Raw genomic sequence first — 6,279 nt, 5'->3', positions numbered from 1 at the left:
CCCGCCCCCGCGCCCGCACGGGCGGGGCGAGGCGGGACAAGGGCGGGCGGGCGGGGACACCGGCTTGGCTCTGTCCCCACCGTCACGCCCAGGTCCCAACGCTGCGGAGCACCCGCGCGGGTGTACGGTAGCCAAGGGAAAAGTGTGGCTTGGAAGGCTGAGGCAGGAGACTCTCCGCAAATTCAAACCTGGGCTACCCCGTGAGAGCCTCTCTCGCAAAACAACAAAAGTACACACATCGCGGGAGACCAGCAGAGAGAGCGGCCGAGGAGAGGAGAGGGGCGGGACAGAGATCGAGGCTGAGGGCAGCTTTCGTTTGAACGGGAGTCTGAGAAGGGGCCGCCAGCCCTGCAGGGTCAGGGACCAAGAGGGCTGCAGGCCAAGGCAGGCACCACCGCGCAAAGGCCCTGGGGCAGCACAGAACCTTGTGAGCTGGGGGAGCCACAGAGAGAGGAGAGGAGGCAGTGAGGGGCTGGGCCTTCTGCAGGGCCCTGTGGCCAGCATGGGGAGGAGCTGCCTCAGGGGCCAGGTGGGCGGGGAGGACATAGGCCCTGACTCATGGGTGCCTCATTCCTGAGGATGCTCAGGGCACCCTCCGAACCTCCCGCCCACAACCTCAATCCCGCCCTCCAGAGGACCCACCCTACACACTTCCTTCCACAGAGGGAGTCCCCGTGGGGTTTGGGCTGGGAAAGTCCAGGGGGTGGGGATGGTTTTCCACAGTGGTAGACACTGGAGCTGGGGCTTCAGCGGATGAGTAAGAGTTCAACACTCTTGCCCAGGGTCACCAGCCACACACCTCAGTGTGTGGCCAGGGGACATCAAGGCTGTGGTCATCGGGGGAGGCCCCATCCCCATTCCACGCTGGCCTCCTGACACTCAGAGTCCCTTTCTTGAGCCCATGGCTTCTCCCACCCCACTCAGGATGCCAATACCTGCCTGAGAGCTGTACCACTGCTGCCGGACAGGACGGACCAGTTGTGCGGGTGTGACCTCTGCTGTCAGAGTCTCTGGCTCTCTCCCTTCCTCTCTCTCTCTCTCTCTCTCTCTCTCTTATTCTTTCTTTCCTTGGTTTCCTGTTTGTTTGTTTTGAGACAGGGTCTCCCTGTGTAGCCCAGGCTGGCCTCCAACTCCCACAGACCCTCCTGCCTCAGCCTCCTGAGTGCTGGCATGACAGGTGTGCACCACTGTGCCCAGCCAGATGGGGATTTTAAGGGTGGCTAAAACCCAGGCAAATTCCAGGCAGATTTCCTTCTCCGAAAACCTGCCCAGGAAAACACTATAAAACTACAAGAAGAAAACATGAGTTAATAATAATAATAATAAACCCAGGGTACTGAAGCTTAGCATTACACCCAGAACCTTTAATTAAAAGATTTGTGGCTGGGCGTTCTGCCCAGGAGCACTGGGGGTGGGAGGGCGCTGAAGCAGGAAGATCATCACAAGTTTGAGGCCGGCCTGGGCTGCATAGCAAGTTCAAGGCCAGCCTGACCTACACAGCAAGACCCTGTTTCAAAAACCAAATCAAAGCAAAACAAGACAAAAATCTATGCACTGCAGTGGCGCATGCCTGTCATCCCAGCTACTTGGAAGGCTGAGGCAGGAGGACTGCAGGTTCAAGGCCAGTCTGGGCAACTTCTCCTGTCTCAGACTCTGAAAAGGCCTGGGGATGGAGCTCAGACAGAGCAAAGGCCTCAGGTTCCATCCCCAGTGGTCCAAGAAAACAAGACACAAAAGATGGAGAAGTTTGTTAATTCACTGCAGCTAGGTTTTGGGGTGACAACAAGCCGTGTCTGTTCTTGGGAATGTTTTCTGGGTGCACAAAGAGGACGCACTTGCTAAGCCGTTCAGCAGGAAGCTACACCGGCCTGGAGCACACACAACCCAGGAGGGGAGCTGAGGCCCGAGGGTGGTACTGACGCTCCCCAGGGGAGGCGGGCAGACTCCATCTCCACCGGCCCCACCCTGGCCCCGGGCACCTGGCTTGTCGGCCGAGCTCCAGGCGTCACCCCTGCACCTGTGCATGTCCAACCCGGTCCAAGTGACGCCAGGGACCTCTGGCCGCAGCAGCAGGCAGCCATGCTGAGCTGCGTGTGCTCGGTGCCGGCTCCAGTCAATCCTGGCTCCGTTACACCCTCGAAAGAGCCAGGTGGCTGCGGTGGCCAGCCCTGCACCTGGGCCACGCCACTGGAGTGACCATGCTTTCTGCCACCGGGACACTGCGACAGTGGGGACCCAGGGCTCCGGAGCGTGGGGAGGGCGGGGTGCCCAAGTCACAGACCCCAGCTCGGAAGAGGAGCCGGGGGCTCCAGGCCCTCAAGCTGCCCCTCGCTCCTCCAGTGTCTCCCAGAACCGCAGCTCAGAAGAGCGGGCTTAGAAAAAGGGCTGGGGCCAGGCATGCTGGTGGACACCTGTAATCTCAGCTGTTCATGAGGCTGAGGCAGGAGGGTCACCAAGTTAGCGACTGAACAAGATGCTATCTCAAGGGAATAACCAAAGATCTAGGATGTAGCTCAGTGTGAAGGAAGGCCTGGCGTTCAAGCCCCAGCGAGAAAGGGAGAGAGAGATAGCAGGAAAAGCAGAAATACCAGGCATGTTCAAAAGCAGCATTCTTCATAAAGAGCTGTTGGAAGTAAGAATAGAGGGCCACAGAGAGAGAACTTTAGACACACAGCAAAGTGAAAAAAAGACATAAAACAGCTCAGCCGTGTTAGCTTTCCCTCCCCTCTGGTATCTGACAAAGCTGCCCAATCAGTAGATTCGGGAGGGCACCGGAGGGCTGGAAGAAGCCGGCACCTTCTTTCCGGAAGCAACCCTCCTGCCTCAGCTTCCTGAGTGCTGGGATCACAGGCATGCGCCACTACCACACCCGGCTGTCTCTCTTGTTCACCGCGGAGTCTTTGGTGCCCTGAACAATGCCTGGCTCTGATTTATATGCAGAGCACGATCCAGTGTACTTGTGTTTCTGTACATGCGAGTTTGGAGAACTATAATGCTAAACAAGTGATTTTCTGCACACCTCACCTATTTCTTGGCCAGGGATATAGCTCAGTGGCACATCACCTGCCAGGCAAGTGTGAGGCCCTGAGTTCAATTCCTGATACCCAAACAAAACAACAAAAGACCCATTTCTTCGGCGAGTAAAGAATTCTCAGGCCCCCCCCCCCAGTTAATGATGTGCCTGGCTTGTAAGGATTAAATGAGAAGTTAGGTGAAGTGATGCACACCTGTCATCCCAGCCCTCTGGGAGGCTGAAGCAGGAGGGTCTCAAATTTGAGCCCAGCCTGGGCAACTTAGTGAGGTTCTGTCTCAAAATAAAGATTTTTAAATGGGCCAGGGATGCAGGCCAGCGAAGGCCCTGGATTGCATTCCAAGTATTAGGGGAAAGACGGGCAGGATAAAGGCTGGGACCCCCATTCCCCATAAACCTAAAATACCCAAGGCAACCACAAATGCGCACACACCAGCTGGGTCTTGGCTTGGGGGCTCTGCAGCCTCTTTTTTTGTTTGTTTTGTTTTGTTTCCGGTACTGGGAATCGAACTCACAACCTTGCGCTTGCCAGGCAAAGCCTCGATCTCAGTAGAAGCCCCCTCAGCCTGCACCAGAGCCCCGGGTCTCCGGCTAAGGCCCGGGCGCCAGCGGGAGCCCCAACGGAAGAGGAGCAGGAGCGGCCGCCACTAGGCTCAGCGCACGGCTCTCGGGCGCCACCCTGTGGCCACATAGAGCAGCGGCGGGCCAAAGCTGCGGGGCCTGAGTCTCTTGTTTGTTTTAACCCTTGATACTGGGGATTGAACTCAGGGTTTCCACACTTAGCTACATTCCCAGCCTTTTCATTATTTTTATTTTGAGACAGGGTCTCCTGAAGTCACTAAATGGTCCAGGCTGGGCTGAAACCTGGCATCCTCCTGCCTCAGCCTTCAAGTACTAGTATCACAGGTGTGCACTGACATACCAGGATGTTTTGAAATTGAAAGGCCTTTTAAATAACGTCGCCTCTGAAATGATTTGAGTAGGGATAACCCTGGGGCTTGACACTGGGTCACTGTGCAGGTGCAGGATTCCTGCAAAGGGAAATTTGACCTAGGAGCTCTTGTGGAACGTGACACAATCTCTGTGTTTAAGACAGGGTTTCACTGAGTTACGCAAGCTGGCCTCAGACTCATGATCCTCCTGCCTCAGCCTTCCCAGTGCTGGGATGACAGGCATGCACCACCATGCCTGCTCTGGCGCAATCTTTGGAGCACTACATTTAGCCAGTGAGGATGTTCAAAATGGCATTGACTGCATGCGGGGCACTGATATAAACTTTTTGATGTGCTTTAAGCTTCACCAAGATTCCTGTGGTAAACACTATTATGATTCTCTTTTTGGGAGCGGGTAAAGTCTTGCTATGTAATCCAGTTTGGTCCTGAACTCACAGTGACCCTACTGCCTCAGCCTCCCGAGTGCTGAGATGATGATAGGCAAGCGCCACTGCTCCAGGCTTACTATTCTCCTTTCCAGTCACAGAAGCCAAAGCCTGGCGTCCCTCTCCCCCTGCCCAGGGCTGCCGGTACGCCTGGGCGGGGGGGACCACCTCCCTTCCCTAATAAAGCTTTTAGGGCTGGGGTCACAGCACCCTGAGTGCCTGGGTTCCAACCCAGCAACATACACGCGTGTATACACACATGCACGCACGCGCCATCCACACTGCAGTGTGTGCGAACCCCTTAAAGGCTGATCACAGACTGAAGCTTCAGGGATTGCGCTTCTCCCTCAGAGGGAGGCGGCCCACGGCTGCACCGCCTCTGCGTCCCCCACAGGGCCACCTGCACAGACGCTCGCAGGAAGATGCTGCAGGGCGACGTGACGCAGGCGGAGATCCCGGTGAGGGCTGTTTTTTGTTTCTGTTTTCTGAGATAGGGTCTGCCTACGTGGATCAGACTGGCCTTGATCTCAAGGTGATCCTCTTGCCTCAGCCTGAGTGCTCGAACAGGCATGCGCCCCCACGCCCAGCTGCCAGGGTGCCGTTTGTACAAGTCAGGGACAACGAGGTTCACCAGTCCCCTCAGAGGATCTGCAGGAGCCGTAGAAGCTGCATGGCGCAGTCTACAGCAGCACCCAGCACAGACGCGACGCTTGCGTTTTATCAGCTTTTTGTGTGTGTCTTTTTGAGACAGGGTCTCCCTATGCAGTTCAGGCTGGCCTTGAGCTCACTTTGTGGCCCAGGCTGGTCTCAAATTCCCAACGATCCTCCTGCCTCAACCTCCCGAGTGCCGGGATTACAGGTGTGCGCCGCTACACCCAGCTATCGGCTTATTTTCTGCGGCGTTGGGGAGTGAAGACAGCGCCTTGTCCAGCGCTCTTTTTGAGACAGGGTCTAAGTTGTCCAGGTTGGGCTCGAACTTGGGATTCTCTAGCCCCGGCCTCCTGGGTAGAGAAAGGACAGACATGTGCCACCACGTCCTGGCTAGTACACTTCTGTGGTAGAGGGGTGGGTTCCTGGCCTGGAGGGCGCCGGTCGGTCTTGGCAGGACCCGGCAGCAGCTCAGCCTGAGCGCCGCAGTGCAGCCGAGTAGGGGCTGTACAGGGGAATGGGGTACCTCGCTGGGCCCCTGCCCAGCTGCCTCCTTAGGGACAGCGCAGCCCACCCAGGCCGCTGGTGCGTGGAGGGCAGGGACCGAGGCTCCAGGGTGCCACGCGCACACTGTCCTGTATGCTATCACTGAGGCCCGGCGGCTCCGAGAGATTTATAGATTTATCGGAAGCCACCGAAAGAGGCGGAGCTGGGCCAGGGCCGCCTGCTGAGTGCCGGGTTTCCGTGGCTGCTTCCAAACTCGGCACATGTGGCGGCAGCGACCCGGCCCCGGGACCTGAGCCCCCGCCCAGCCGCAGGGGCAGACGGGCGTCCAGCGGCAGCGAGGGGCGGGGCTTGTGCCCGTCAGCCAGCTCGGCAGGGACGCGCGGCAGCCGCGGTCCTGGGCCCGGGACGCAGGCGGCCTGCGGCCCACACGGCCCTCATGACCGCTGTTTTGCACAAAGATCCCTGAAGGGGAAATGCACAGGGGCCGCACGCAGAAACGCGCGCTTCGGACAGGCGAGCCCGCCCCACGGCCCCGCTCACCACACAGGAGTGCGAACTGTAAACGTTTATTAATGGAAAATGGAATGCCTCGTTAACAGAAACCTTCTTAAAAACGGCAGAACAAGAACACATTTATTAAAGAAAGTGTGAGTTCACATTGCACCGAGCCGCAGCAGGGGCGGCGCTCGGCGCACGGGCCCCCGTGGTCCGGCTC

The 6,279-nt window shown here is 57.7% G+C and overlaps 1 protein-coding gene across 1 annotated transcript in view; it reads right to left on the bottom strand.

Moving 5' to 3' along the window:
* Nucleotides 1-6,114: 6,114 nt before the first annotated feature.
* Safb2 (scaffold attachment factor B2) overlaps nucleotides 6,115-6,279 on the bottom strand; it is a gene marked incomplete in the record, with an annotated part of 27,342 nt that continues 27,177 nt past the window's right edge. The window contains 1 exon segment of the mRNA XM_005405763.2: nucleotides 6,115-6,279.

Source organism: Chinchilla lanigera, unplaced genomic scaffold (assembly GCF_000276665.1).
Source record: "Chinchilla lanigera isolate Chin_1 unplaced genomic scaffold, ChiLan1.0 scaffold00094, whole genome shotgun sequence".
Lineage (NCBI taxonomy): Eukaryota > Metazoa > Chordata > Mammalia > Rodentia > Chinchillidae > Chinchilla > Chinchilla lanigera.
Note: the sequence above shows the minus strand (reverse complement) of the source record. Positions and strands in the feature narration are given on the sequence as shown.